General features: G+C 41.7%; 1 long non-coding RNA gene across 1 annotated transcript; it reads left to right on the top strand.

Annotated features, from left to right (window-relative positions):
- Window positions 1-2,253: 2,253 nt before the first annotated feature.
- LOC139767145 (uncharacterized) lies at window positions 2,254-10,285 on the top strand. Its single transcript, XR_011717004.1, has 2 exons — window positions 2,254-2,583; window positions 9,858-10,285. It is a non-coding gene; the product is annotated as an uncharacterized lncRNA (long non-coding RNA).
- The last annotated feature ends 4,905 nt before the right edge of the window (window positions 10,286-15,190 follow it).

Below are 15,190 nucleotides of genomic sequence, written 5' to 3'. Positions count from 1 at the left end.
GACGAACAACTTCGTGTGCATCAAGATATATACCGACGTTACTCTCGGATTACAGTTTTGAGTGATAAAATTTTACATATAGACGTAACATTACATTTGAATATTACGTTGCTCCAGTTGCTCAGTCGTGCACACTCGCTGATGATATGGGTTGAATCATCTCCTTCCTCGACATATCCGCGTACTTGAGCAACAGCTAGTGTGTCATTCTTCCCCTTAATAGCATTTCAACTTATTGATATGACATAAAGATTCATTTTATACACCTATAACCAGTAATTATATAATTCACACGATGCTCGTCCTGGGCATCATATAAAGGTCCAGAAATATTTTGTAAACAAAGTCTGGCCAGGACCAGGTCAAAGCACAAGTACATCTTTACCTGTCTCATAATTCCTCTCTGCAGCCGCGTCTTATCGAACCAACCTTTCATGTTTTCCCTAAGCCTGTTACCAAGCAGCTTACATCTTAGAGTTAGTGACATTCTCTTACATGGAATGTTTACACGTTGTCTGCTAAGAGAGTCCCCATGAGAACTTTTAAAAGTCTTTTTACATCACACCGAAAAACCAAATCAAATGGAGCCCAACGAGTTTACATAAATGGAACCCCAGAAACAGATAACAAGGACAGAATTAAATCGTCTCCTGCATGACAGAATTACTTTGATGAGTACATTGTAGTGCATCTTGACTTTCTAGAAGGAACACGAATAAAGTGTGAGCCCTGATCTGCCTGTTCAGTATTAATTAGTTCTACAACAATGAAAAAAATTCAGCAAAGCATCCACATCCACAGCTGATCACCCCGGCCGGTATTCGGTGCGAAGGAATAGGTTTAGGAAACCTGGTAGATGAACACATCATGACATATGATAGTGAATGTCAGCCTTGGTCTTTGGAAAGGAACTGAGACTAAACCGTACTGAATGGCTCATTCAGGGCAGGAACTGGCGATGAAAAGTGTACTTCATATTGAGTGGCATGTGTTCAAATGAGTTACTACACCAGTTTTATTACCAAGACTCAAAAGGGGTTACAGAATATGTTGAAGGTGGTGACAGTAGACGTATGCACGGCCATCATGTCAGGTACAACAAGGAGGTCACCAAGGATCAGTCTGGGATACAGGCGTGTCCCCCAACTGACGGACAAAGAACCGACACCAAATTAATCAAACTGTGAGCTATGTCAAGAGCTACGTTAAGAGCCACATAAATATTCCTCGGAGTTCTATATTCTACAATGTCATGAGATAATTGAATTCGGAAATTTGGGCTTGTGATATAGTCTGGATGACTGAATTATGAGTTAGATACGTTCGAGGATATACTATATTGTGTTTGTACTCTGGTTTCGCCCGCTCGTAATATCTGTCGATGTCTGAATGCAATATTCTATAGTGTATTCTGCGCGTGACCAGCCCAGTGGTGGGTGAGTTACGCGGGCGACGGTAGGTGTAGGAAAAAGACCTGCGTATCTCTAGAACAACAACACCACTGCGTCGTACCTCATAATGGTAAGAGACCGCGACCACACCAGATTAAGATGGTGAAATAGATATAATTGATTGTGGTGAACAGAAATAATGCTCATCCTGGATGGTCTACACACATAATGGTGTTATGGCACCAACAGTATCCAACGAATGAAGATTGGCCTACAACAGTGCGTTAATAAAGAAAATAACCCGTAAATATAAATGAAGGTGTCAGTGTTTGGATGAAGGCATCACAGCTGCTGTTTGAATCCAAGGATACAGAAAATGCAAAAGATGTGATGCGTAAATGTTAGGGTTTAGGGAAAGAAGGAGAGAAGATAGAAGAGAGTAAATATATGAGTCAATATGGAATAAGTTAACACACAGACTAGGATAGGACGAAACATGGTAAACCAATAAGGTTACAGAGGGATAGGCCGTTCGTTGTATAGGCGACGCTTCCCAACACACAACTGAACTGGACTGAGCAGTCCGTACCTCCTGGTCAGACTAGTGCAATAATCCTTCTGTAACCTGGACGGCGGCGGGTGTCCTATAGGCAGGTTAGTTGGTTGGTTGGTTATTTGATCTTAAGATCTATCAAATTGCCATGGTCGATAAGACCGTCAATATCTAGTTATAATCACCAAGGAAATAATGTTGAATACCTCGTTCAGGTATTCAGGATAATTCTAAGGCCATATATGTTTACACTGCATATATCATAATCCTTAATGGCGGCAGGAGAGAATATAGGGAGGTGCATGGACCCGCCTAGAAACCACCCGGACCAGCCAACAACGACCATCCTACAGTGTTACCATTCTACCTAAACTAAATAATAATTACTACGTTCACTCCTGATCCACTGACAACTTTGTTAGGTTCATAAGTGTGTCATAAGAGGTGAGTTCTGAACATATGTGAAAAGATTGAGTGCAAGACAAGAGAGAACAACCATATATATTAATAAGGTAAAGAGGTGGATATGGCCCACATCCCGCGGTCAAGAAAAATATAAAAAAGGGTGGCCCCGGTGCTGGTATATAAGAACCACAACAGTTGGTTCCTCTAGAACAGTTTCTTATACGCTTAACCAAGGTAAGTGGTGAGCTAACACTTGTGGTGCATCATGTTGACATTTGTACTCTTGGCAAAAGTATCATTTACACAAACTCAGTGTTGCGTTCATTCTCCTACCTGCCACCATGTTTGCCAACACTTGTACGTTAGCTTAGGTATTGCTTACATTTCCCTCCAAAATGTCGTGTAGTGTATTTTGAACAACAGCGAAGATGAAAGAAAATCGAGTCGACATGGACATGAGTCAACATGATACAGCAATACGACCCATTCAGATTCACACAAGTCAATCTATACATTCTTGCGTTTGATTGACTTCCATGTGTTCGCCTTCATCTATACCAACCCGCCCGACTGAATCATACAGAAGATAGTCGTATACCCGTGTCCGAGGTTCAGCGTCTGGCCAACGATAACTTAAAGTACTGAGCCGGCCGACTTAAGAGGCTGAATCATAATGGCGTCAATAATAAAGTTTTGTGGAACGATATCTTATAAAACAAAGTTCGGTAAGGCGGTGTGCAGGAGAACGTGAGATACGGAAGTTACTCAAGCATGAGAAGGTAAACAATGATTCTTGTGAATCTGAAATCATCATAGCATATTATGCTGACTTAAGCTTATGTCGATTTTCTCTTATTTTCTGTATTATCAAAATTATACGACACGATGTTTTCGAAATGAGACTGTAAACAATATCAGGGGTAAAATGCGAGACGTACATAATACATTACGCAATGTGGCGAGGATCAAGTGTCTTGTACAAGGGATTTCAAACAGCTGTACCTTTGGGTCCTTCCGAGTCTGCTTGTGGGATAGGGAGATATGAAACGTAGATCAACATGGTAACTGTAGAGCAACAGGTATTTCATGTAACTATGGAGGCGTAATTGATGTCGGTGGTGAATATGCCTCGAAATCAGTATCAAGTCTATACATAAACGTTTGTATAGCACTAATTTGCAACCACTCTGACTGTTAAATCATTCTATGTATTAATAATCCAATGGGAAAAAGTACTTCGCCTCATTAGCGGTACTTTTGCCTACGAGTTTGTAACTAATACTATGAGTGAAATCAGATAAATCTGACCTCAAGTAGCTCGTTAGGTTAAGATCATCAAAGATTTTGAAAATCCTTTATACCTGTATTAGATGACGTCTGAACCTTCATTCTCCCTTTCTTTCTTTTTTTCTAAGTTAAATAAATTTCATCAGCTTAGTCGGCTCTCATACGATTTTCTTCTCAGTCCGGGAATCGAGTTGGTAGCTCGCCGTTCGATCTACGCAGGTCTTCTTCAAGTCGTGTGACCAAAACAACACAATATTCCGGCTGGGGACGCATCAGTGATTCGTAAGGAGTAAGGATGATTTCCCTGGACTTAAAGTCGCAAGTCCTCCCTACGAATCCAAGAGTTCTGAGTTCCCTCTCCTAATTGTTTCTATGTTGTGCTTACTCGGCTGTAGATCAGTCACCAAAGATTATATACTTTTTTCATTCACTTCTGCAGTTCAAGAGAAGTCATACTGTGACTAGCCATTTTGTCTTGATTACCGATAACTACTAAGAACTTGTTGGTTGCATATATCTCTTCACAGTCAAGTGAAGGTTCTGCATATTTCTGAGTACATTATTACACGAAAGTGCACTTGGAAACTTATTGTGTTTCATTTTCCCCGCGGACTCATAGGAATATATATATATATATATATATATATATATATATATATATATATATATATATATATATATATATATATATATATATATATATATATATATATATATATTTATATATATATATATATATATATATATATATATATATATATATATATATATGAGACCATATATATATATATATATATATATATATATATATATATATATATATATATATATATATATATATATATATATATATATATATATATATATATATATGAGACCATATATATATATATATATATATATATATTTATATATATGAGAAAGAGAACCGATCCTGAAACTGATCCTTGTCGTACATCCATTGTTACGTCAAACTTTTGTCTGTTTACGGCTAGTCAAGCAACCTCATCTATAAACACATGACAACTTTTGTTTCTAACCTTCAATGTGGAACTTAAACGAATGTCTTTTGAAACATCTATATAGATGACATCACCTGCTTTACTTTCATCATACATGTTGATCCTATCATTAAAGGAATCAAGCAGATTTGTCAGAGATGAGTGATGTTGAAAACCATGCTGATGATCGTTTAAGAAGTGTTAGTCCTCTTAAATGACTTCGTTTTATCCTGAATGATGGTTTCCATACGTTTAACAACTACAGAAGTTAGGCATATTTTACAGTAATTTCCGGTATGTGATTAAGTACCTTTTTCAAAATGGATGCTTTCATCAGCAAACTTCCATTGCTCTAGAACTTTCCCCGTAGCAAGTGGCTAATTGAAAAGATCATTGAGGGTTTAACTATGTCATTCTTAGCCTCTTTCCCTCTCCACGGACATAAGCTACCTGGGCATTGCGTTATATTGCCTAAAGTATATATTCCACTCTTATGTTGATATATGTCAAAACGTTTGCACTCTTGACAATGAAACTGAAATGAGGACAGCTGTGTCTTCGTATGTGAATACAGATGGCAAAAAAAAAAATAATTTAAAGTCTCTGAAGTGTCTTCGTTGTCTTCACCAAATCACCATTTTCCACTATTAATGATTCATTTGACTAGGTAGCGACTCTTGCTTCTGACATCCATACAACTCTTTCGGGCTGCTTTTGCTATTTTCAGCAATATACGAGGTTTATTTTGACGTGTCGTGTGTCTCTACGCCTCTCTACACAGATTTACATAATTTCCTTTGTCATGCTGGTTATCGGTCTTTGAGCTTCTTATATATATATATATATATATATATATATATATATATATATATATATATATATATATATATATATATATATATATATATATATATATATATATATATATTATCCCTGGGGATAGGGGAGAAAGAATACTTCCCACGTATTCCCTGCGTGTCGTAGAAGGCGACTAAAAGGGGAGGGAGCGGGGGGCTGGAAATCCTCCCCTCTCACTTTTTTTTTTTTTTTTTTCCAAAAGAGGGAACAGAGAAGGGGCCCAGGTGAGGATATTCCCTCAAGGGCCCAGTCCTCTGTTCTCAACGCTACCTCGCTAATGCGGGAAATGGCGAATAGTATGAAAGAAAGAAATATATATATATATATATATATATATATATATATATATATATATATATATATATATATATATATATATATATATATATATATAAGGGTAGTGAGTGGTGGGATGAAGAAGTAAGATTATTAGTGAAAGAGAAGAGAGAGGCATTTGGACGATTTTTGCAGGGAAAAAATGCAATTGAGTGGGAGATGTATAAAAGAAAGAGACAGGAGGTCAAGAGAAAGGTGCAAGCGGTGAAAAAGAGGGCAAATGAGAGTTGGGGTGAGAGAGTATCATTGAATTTTAGGGAGAATAAAAAGATGTTCTGGAAGGAGGTAAATAAAGAGCGTAAGACAAGGGAGCAAATGGGAACTTCAGTGAAGGGCGCAAATGGGGAGGTGATAACAAGTAGTGGTGATGTGAGAAGGAGATGGAGTGAGTATTTTGAAGGTTTGTTGAATGTGTTTGATGATAGAGTGGCAGATATAGGGTGTTTTGGTCGAGGTGGTGTGCAAAGTGAGAGGGTTAGGGAAAATGATTTGGTAAACAGAGAAGAGGTAGTAAAAGCTTTGCGGAAGATGAAAGCCGGCAAGGCAGCAGGTTTGGATGGTATTGCAGTGGAATTTATTAAAAAAGGGGGTGACTGTATTATTGACTGGTTGGTAAGGTTATTTAATGTATGTATGACTCATGGTGAGGTGCCTGAGGATTGGCGGAATGCGTGCATAGTGCCATTGTACAAAGGCAAAGGGGATAAGAGTGAGTGCTCAAATTACAGAGGTATAAGTTTGTTGAGTATTCCTGGTAAATTATATGGGAGGGTATTGATTGAGAGGGTGAAGGCATGTACAGAGCATCAGATTGGGGAAGAGCAGTGTGGTTTCAGAAGTGGTAGAGGATGTGTGGATCAGGTGTTTGCTTTGAAGAATGTATGTGAGAAATACTTAGAAAAGCAAATGGATTTGTATGCAGCATTTATGGATCTGGAGAAGGCATATGATAGAGTTGATAGAGATGCTCTGTGGAAGGTATTAAGAATATATGGTGTGGGAAGCAAGTTGTCAGAAGCAGTGAAAAGTTTTTATCGAGGATGTAAGGCATGTGTACGTGTAGGAAGAGAGGAAAGTGATTGGTTCTCAGTGAATGTAGGTTTGCGGCAGGGGTGTGTGATGTCTCCATGGTCGTTTAATTGTCCCGTTCTTATACTACATTTATGTTGCTTAAGTCTAACAGAAAGATCCTTACCAGTCTCCCCAACATAAAACATCAGTTTCTACATGGCACTTTATAGATGCATCTACGAGAATTTTGTGGTGAATTCCTGATTAAGATATTCTTTATAGTATTATTGTTGCTGAAGGCAACATTTACATTAAAGGATTTAAGCAACATGGGAAGTAAAGTGAAATTATTATTGAAAGGGAGAACTAAAAGATTCTTGGTTTCAGAGGGAGGTTTGGGCTCAACTCTAATAAAATGATTTCTTTGCTAACTTAAAGGGATTTATCAATGAAAGATCTAGGGTACTTTAACTTGGAGGCTCCAGTCGTGGATGAAAGTCCACAGCAAGACTGGGCCTTGACTGATATACAAAGAGGTTAAATAAAGGGAAAAAAGAGACAAGGAAAGTATATAAGAATTTTCAAGGTAGTGAAAACCAGTCTTTTAAGAAGTGCCAGGTCATATTTACAGGGAAAAATATGAGAGAGTAGGGACTTCCAAAGCTTCGGGGTGTAAGTGAAGAAATAGTTATCAAAGCAGCCCACCTGCAAGTTGCCAGAGGCCACACAGTAATCGTGTGACGCAGCAGTTTGCTGAGTATTGCCTGTTCTAGCTAGTGGTGGGGGCACAGAAGTAGTCAGCTCTCGAGAGCAAAGGTAATACATATAGAAATGAGAAAGTGAACCCACTTTGTGGCGCAGGGCAAGTGAGACAATTTATAACATGAATCCAAACAACAGTCACTCAAATACATAACGTCTGGACTACATCAGTTGCACAAGATTTGGAAGCAACAGCATTTCCTGTCTCTCTGGCGAATAACTCCTATTGACATTACCATACTTTCATATGCACATAAGAAACTAATTGCTCACAATCTTTACCTTCAATATTCGGCCAAAACCAGTGCTCTTGAGCATATACAGAAACTCCAGACTAAAAATAACATAGCTCAGTATATCTACTCTGACTGCTCTCTCAACTCTGCCACTGGGAGGGCAGGAAGTGCTGTCACTATGATCCAGCCCAATGGTAACAGGTAAGAGAGAGAAATGTTAGAATCAACACTTGGGCATCTACTCTACAAACTAAACTGTCTTTCACACTCATCGCACTCAGTACGTAGAAACCACAACCAAAAGTACTATGATTATCCGATTCTTTATCCTCACTACTTGCCGTGCATCTGTCATCAGAACGTGACTTGGTGGATCTGAAGTCAGAGACAGATATTCAGACATTGCTGGTCAAGGGATTCAAGTCAAAACTTCAGGGGATCCCTCTCATACAGGCCTCCCGGGGCATGATAGAGTTGATGCTTCGACCAGACTTGCTCTTGGTTAAGAAGCTTTTGAAAATATCTCAAATCTGCAGAAAGGAACTAACAGACCTCTGAAGCCGATGAACGAACGCAATTAGCAACAAGCAGACACGTTTTCCATCATACTGAAATGTGCAAAGAAAAACATCTGAATGGAGAAAGATCGGCAGACTAGATGTTGCCATTATGTACGGCCGCCCACTACTGACCACCACTGCTGACCTGTGCACGGCCAACCTCGCCACTGCTGACCTGTGCACGGCCAACCCCACCACTGCTGACCTGCCCCACACTGCTGACCTGTGCACGGCCAACCTCACCACTGCTGACCTGTGCACGGCCAACCTCACCACTGCTGACCTGTGCACGGCCAACCCCACCACTGCTGACCTGTGCACGGCCAACCTCACCAATGCTGACCTGTGCACGGCCAACCTCACCACTGCTGACCTGTGCACGGCCAACCTCACCACTGCTGACCTGTGCACGGCCAACCCCACCACTGCTGACCTGTGCACGGCCAACCCCACCACTGCTGACCTGTGCACGGCCAACCCCACCACTGCTGACCTGTGCACGGCCAACCTCACCAATGCTGACCTGTGCACGGCCAACCTCACCACTGCTGACCTGTGCACGGCCAACCTCACCACTGCTGACCTGTGCACGGCCAACCCCACCACTGCTGACCTGTGCACGGCCAACCCCACCACTGCTGACCTGTGCACGGCTAACCCCACCACCGACCCCCACTGCTGACCAGTGCACGACCGCCCTGGGTGTTCATCAACACTACTGTGATTCTCCATACACTTCACCAGTGCAGATGACCTGACCACTCTGCTCTACACCTTGTCATGTATATTCAAGAGCATTACCCTCGTCCCCCTTGCCTTTTTATAAGGGCACTATGTTCCGTAGTGTCTCCTAACCTCTCCACCAACACCGTCATTATTCCCCAACACTTCCACCATTCTCCACCACTCTGTGTCAACATCACCAGAGAGAGGGAAGTCAAGCAGACGTGAGGTTGCCTCACCCATGGTTAGATACAATATGGACATCTAGAGGGGCGTCTTATGACACCATATTCCTAAACTTAGCCTCAGGTGTGATCTGGGTCGTCAAGGCTGCCCTGGGACCAGGATCTGAGATGCCTTGGATCCCAGGCCAGGAGAGTGTGAGATGCCGGTCTCCGAGCATAAACCTGTACCACTCTCTCTCTCTCTCTCTCTCTCTCTCTCTCTCTCTCTCTCTCTCTCTCTCTCTCTCTCTCTCTCTCTCTCTCTCTCTCTCTCTCAGGAGGGAGCATGGGACAACAGCTTCAATCCCACCGTTATCTTTTGTAGAGCACCACCTCTGCCTGGGCTGGCCTCTCCTCAAGAGACAAAGCCAACCTGTGTCTAATCGAGGAGGCAGCATTAATGTCACACAAATCGATTTCATGATACTGAAAATATCGAACTCATATTATCATTAAACATTCCTCAGTGGAAAATGACGAAAAATTATTGTAAACATATTTCTTTTCCAGTTACAATATGTTGCGTCTGACGCTGGTCGTGTTCCTGGTGTTGGCAGCGGTGATGCTTGCCGATGCCCAGTATGGATACGGAAACCCCTGGTACGGTCAACACTTCAACTATCAGCCAAATATTGGCTACCTTGGCTGCAGGTACTGGTGCCGCAACCCATACGGAAGTTACGGACAAGATTACTCCTGCTGCGACAATTATCGTCCTTATTACTAGTGAAGAGCGTCCCTGACCCACACACCCAGGAGGACATGACCATTACTATACAGTTTCTTTATCCTCCACATGATCATGCATGGACCTTGACGACTGTGTTCTGTCAATGATATGTAATGACCAAGATATGTGAAATTTTCTTCAGCTTTACAGAAGTTAAGTAAATGCTCTGGATAAACTTTTCTATTACCATTAAAAACTATCATCATTATATGTGATGTTTTCTATTTCTACAGATCCTAAATAACTAACCTATAGTGTGATTGTCTCTCCGAATAGCATTCCTATATACCTGTAATTGAAACATTACCAACGAAATGACACTATAAGGGAGATCCCACACCACCTTCCTTACATTAATCCTTTTGAGTTCATCACATCAAAATTAAGGTCTGTAACGCTGTTAACATTAGGACTGATCTATTCAAAAGCCTTCCGATTATTACTTAACAACAACAGATAACACCTGTGGAGAATGTTGGGCAGACACAGGTGCTCCACATGTGAGTCTAAAGAACTGATCATTCCATGCTCCTTCAGCCAATGTTCAGCGCTACTGCCAAGTGTTTGTCACTACACACAACACTGTCTTCCTCCGACGGTGCGTCCAGCACTAACTCCCACGCATATCTGGTTTTCATCCATAACCTGTTGGCTCTAACGTCCACCCTCCTCCTGCTACCTGGTTTCCTCCTCCAGTTGTCACCAGCATCTTGTGCGTGACACGTGACAGTTTCCCGCTCCTTCCTCGGATGATGTGGCTGGTGGATGATGCTCCTCACTAAGGTATTTTTGATCTTTAGCTACAGACGAGTCGTGAGATACCAGTGAGGGATGACTGGTGGTGGTAGTCCTTGCCTGGCCAGATCATCCGTTCGTCCTTTCCCTCTGATGACCACATGTTATGGGATCCAGTTTAGAGTAATACCTCATATAAGCTTCAGATCCTTGGCTCTGTTGTGTTTCCTCGCTGTATGTCTCAAGAGTTTAGGGGCATTAAAAGGTCTCTAAATCAGTACTGATAAAGGATGTTCCAATCATTTGTCAAGTTAGTATGAAGCGATGTAATGATTTCTCAACCTCATCAATCCTCCTAACTATTGCCATCTCATTGACAATGCATAAGCGGCCCTTGTACGTTCCGTCTTGTGGTCAAATAGATTATTAGTGCACCAGACTACACTCCCATCTGTTCGAGCTTCACATGTGCTCTAAAGGCCTACTTACCACAGATCTTCTGAAGTTGAAGTGAGACTTCTACTTGTTCAAAACTTTATGATACTAATTAGTTGGAATGACCTTTCCCAGGTTGGCACCTCGTCTGTACATGATGCCTTTCTCTTTCGGTCTTTGCATGTTGGTCCCTTCTACATCCGCCCACGGTGCCTGTATCTTTCTAGGTTGACGAGTCCTCTCGCTGCCGCCCACTTCAAGACTGTGTCAGGTCGTTCCAATTTCCCTTAATATCTTCCTAACAAGCGTAGGTGTTGTATGCATAGAATAATCATATAGTGTCAGTACCAGTGTCTCTGCCCTGAGCTGCTGGTTTCTTCCATTTAGGTATTCCCAGCTCATTTCCTCGTGTCTGATTCGGTATTCCATCCATACCTTTTAATGATCTTAGAAGTGCAGGGCTTCCACAATGGATGACTGATCTCAATGTTGTGTTGCACCTGAGCGACATCTAGGCTGAGGTCCCCACACTTTCCTAGGTCTTAGCTCTCGTTATAACGACCCTTGGCTGTGCATCTCTCCTGGAGGTTATCACTCTCAAACTGTTCGGTGATATCCCTCCGGTTAAACTGACTCTAGCGGTGACGATCCATGTCCACTTGTGTCTCTGACTGTAATAAGAAGTTGGTTTCTCTTTCAATAGACACTGTAAATCCTGTGGCATGGACATTTACTCCATCAGTTCGAGTGCATAGAGTACATTACCGACTAGACTGTCTTCTGCCATTTACGACAAGACATTAGCTGCAAAACCTGCATGTTGTGCTGCAGTATGGGACAGTGACTTTTGATTGTCATTTTCACACTGAACAGAGAAGAGCTAAGACTCCCTCCATATGGGATTATCATTTTCAGCTCTTTTGTATTCAGATACACTACTTGAAATGACTTCAAACATAATTATCACTGGCTATTGAAAGGGATGTGCATTTCTTATTTTCACGTAAAGTTTTGGTAACTTACAAGAAGGTGTTTATACTGGGATGTCAGACGATCAGAATACGATCTGATAGACACTGTTCATGAAGTCTTCATTCATTTCGTACAAAATCTGGCATTTCTCACGCATACTGGCTTTGCTCCATCAAAGGCGCTCTCCGTTTCTTTGGAAACTCATTTGGTTGTCCTCCTCTCACTAACCTCAAATCATCTTGCATACAGTAAGCCTTCAGGCCAATAGACCTGCATCTGCACAGCAAACCAAGAACTCTGTTGACTGTTTTCCTTGCTTGTGGGATTCTGTGTTCTTAAAACATATTGAATAGTACAAGTAAGGATTTGTCTCAGATGTCACACAGTGCATCGAGCAGCTGTCCACTCAAACTTTTCTAAGTATCATCATGGCAGAGTCGTTCAATTCTATGGCCCCTTGTCCCCACATCATAGGGTGATAACACTCTCCAGGTTTCTGTCTGACTCTACTGCCAATGAGAGGGAAGGCCCTGGCAGTAGAAGTATCGGTCCCTCCCATGACCTTTCCATCTCTATTGCACCTTCCTCTTTTTCTATTCACTATACCAACATTTGTGGTCTCTCTAGTAACCTCTGCTTAGTTGAACACCATCTGTCTGGTACCTCTACTAGCACCTTACTTTTCTCTGAAACACAATTGTCTAATGATGTTCTCACTAGTCCCTTGTTCATATCTAACGATAACTTCCGTTCACGATGCCAGTTCAAAGATGATGTTTATGCCTCACGGACCTTGACTCATCAAACGTTGATGTTATATGTCTGAATGTCTGTCTCCTTACTACCACACTTTGACTCTATTTTGCCTATTGCACTTCGAATTCTACAAATATAGTATCTTTCGTCGATTATCTAAACTTCTGCCATGTGACTGTAACATCCTAATACCCGCAAGCCGAAATCCTCTGCCTCGGGCATTTCAAAGTTCACCATAGGGAATGGTTGAATTCCTCCCATACGTATATTGGAGAGATTGAAGCTCTCGCTTTCTCTGTTCTCAGTGATGTAGAGTAAATTATCTCCCATCCCATCCATATAACTGACCACTGTGACCAATAGCCTAATACTCAGTTTCATTTTCAACTTCAATACTGTATTCCTTGATAGAGGAACGGGATCCTAGTGTTGGATTTGTTTTTCACCTCTAGTCCATCCCGCTGTAAATATACAATCTTTTCCTCTGTTTGTTAATCTGATCACACTCTCATAAATGTAATCATTCTAACGGTACCTCCTCCTCCAGCAGCCCCTTCTGAACACAGCTGACTGGAATAGCACATGACTTCTTTTCCGACTTTCCTTGGGTAAATTACTGTCTCATGCGGTGATGCTTCTGTCTCCACTAAATGTATAGTAGACTTTATTCTTGCGGAAATGGAAGCATTCATCCCGTCATCCTCCAAGACGACCTCTTCATCCAATCCATGGTTCAACCGCTCCTGTTCTGAAGCCATTCAGACAAGGAATCAGGCATATCGAGCTTGAAGAAGACTCTCATTTCTCTGCCTTTCATTCAGTTTTATCACTGTCTGTAATCGCTGCAAGCACGTTATCCGTGAAGCGAAACGTTTCTATATTCAGAGGAAGTGCGATAAACTCTCCTCGTCATCTACTGATAGGTCTTTCTCGTCTTTAGCTGAGGGCATCTGTAACAACTTCTGTCGCTCATCCTTTCCTTTACTTTTCCGTTCTGACAGTGATATAGCTGTCTCTCCCATAGACATTGCAGCTTTCTTTGACTTCAGTTGTACTTCGAATTCTACCTTTGGTGACTTCAACATTCCTTCACCCCCTGATGCTCCTCTTACAAATCATGTGCCCTTCCCCTTAATCTATTTTGGGACTCTTCGAAAAGCGTTTCTCTCTCTGAACACAAGCAAGGCTTATGGTCTTGATGGCATCCATCCACGTCTCCTTAAAGAGTATGCCTCTAAACTTGAACCTATGTTTGCTCCTCCCTTCTGTTTCTGCTTAAAAACCAAAACTTTTCCTTCTCTTGAAAGTATGAATTGATACATTCCATCCCTAAGAAGGGTGACCGTTCTGGCCCTTCAAACTGTCGTTCTGTTGCTTTGTCATCTACCATTTCCTAATTCTTTGAATCCCTCCTCAACTCTCATATCCTTAAACACCTGAAAAGTCTCAGCCTTCTCTCTGATTACCAGTATGGCTTTCGTAAAGCGAGATCCACTGGTGATATTCATTCCTATCTTACTTTTCACAGAGTGGGCCATCGGAGTCTCGCCTTTAAGCTCTCCTTATTTTGGCCTCCCTCACTCACTTTGCTCCCTCATGTCTAGGTTCCTCTCCAGCCGACTTATGTCTGTGGTTGTTGATGGATCAGCCTCCCACCTCTTTTCCATCACCAGCGGTGTCCCTCATGGTTCTGTCCTGTCCCCTTCAATTTTCCTCCTTTTTTTCAACGATTTCCTCTCCTCAACAAATAATCCAATGCCATCATACGCTGACGACTCAATCCGGCATTCATCCACATCCTGCAATTCTGCTCCGTCTTCTCTCACTCGATCAGCATCTCAATAAACTCAGACTTGGACAGGATTTCTCAGTGAGGTACACAAAATCTTATTGTAACATCCTCTCTTTCTTGGAAACCCCACATTACAGGAATAGCTATGTCTCCCTCTAAGTAACTGGGTGTCCTGTTTAGATGTCGAAACTGAACAGTTGCTCCGATTATGCAAGGGATTCATTTGCAGTTTCATGGTGTACTGCTGTTACATCTAGGGGGCTCTAGTTCTGCATCCCTACCTGATAGAGCTGAGTCGAAAGCGGTCCGACTTATAAACTATCCCAAGATAATTTTCAAACTTGACCCCCTTGCCCTACGCCGCTATGTTGGTTCACTTCCCTCTTGTATAGGTATTACTTTGGTTTCTTTCTCCCGAGAACT

The sequence above is a fragment of the Panulirus ornatus genome, chromosome 59 (genome assembly GCF_036320965.1).
Source record: "Panulirus ornatus isolate Po-2019 chromosome 59, ASM3632096v1, whole genome shotgun sequence".
Classification (NCBI taxonomy): Eukaryota; Metazoa; Arthropoda; class Malacostraca; order Decapoda; family Palinuridae; genus Panulirus; species Panulirus ornatus.
This window is presented reverse-complemented; position numbering and strand designations above follow the sequence as displayed.